The sequence below is a fragment of the Prionailurus bengalensis genome, chromosome A1 (assembly GCF_016509475.1).
Source record: "Prionailurus bengalensis isolate Pbe53 chromosome A1, Fcat_Pben_1.1_paternal_pri, whole genome shotgun sequence".
Lineage (NCBI taxonomy): Eukaryota > Metazoa > Chordata > Mammalia > Carnivora > Felidae > Prionailurus > Prionailurus bengalensis.
The window spans coordinates 7073472-7073723 of record NC_057343.1 but is presented as its reverse complement, the minus strand read 5'-3'; positions in this window follow the sequence as shown (position 1 = coordinate 7073723).

Below are 252 nucleotides of genomic sequence, written 5' to 3'. Positions count from 1 at the left end.
TTGCGCATGCTCCGGGGAGCCGCGCGCCGGCCGCGCCCACCCACTTTGGGTGGAGCTTGCTCGCGGTGCCTGCGGCCGCGGCTTCCTCTTCCCCAGCGAGAGGCGCTTTTCCCTGATGGGCTGTAAGGGGCCCGCTTCCCCAGCGCCCCTGATTTGTGACCTGTTTTCCGCCCGCCACCACTCTCTATAAAGCATAACTTAAATTACATTATTAGTTTGTCTTTTTTGTGGATAGATTTCCTTGCATGCTTT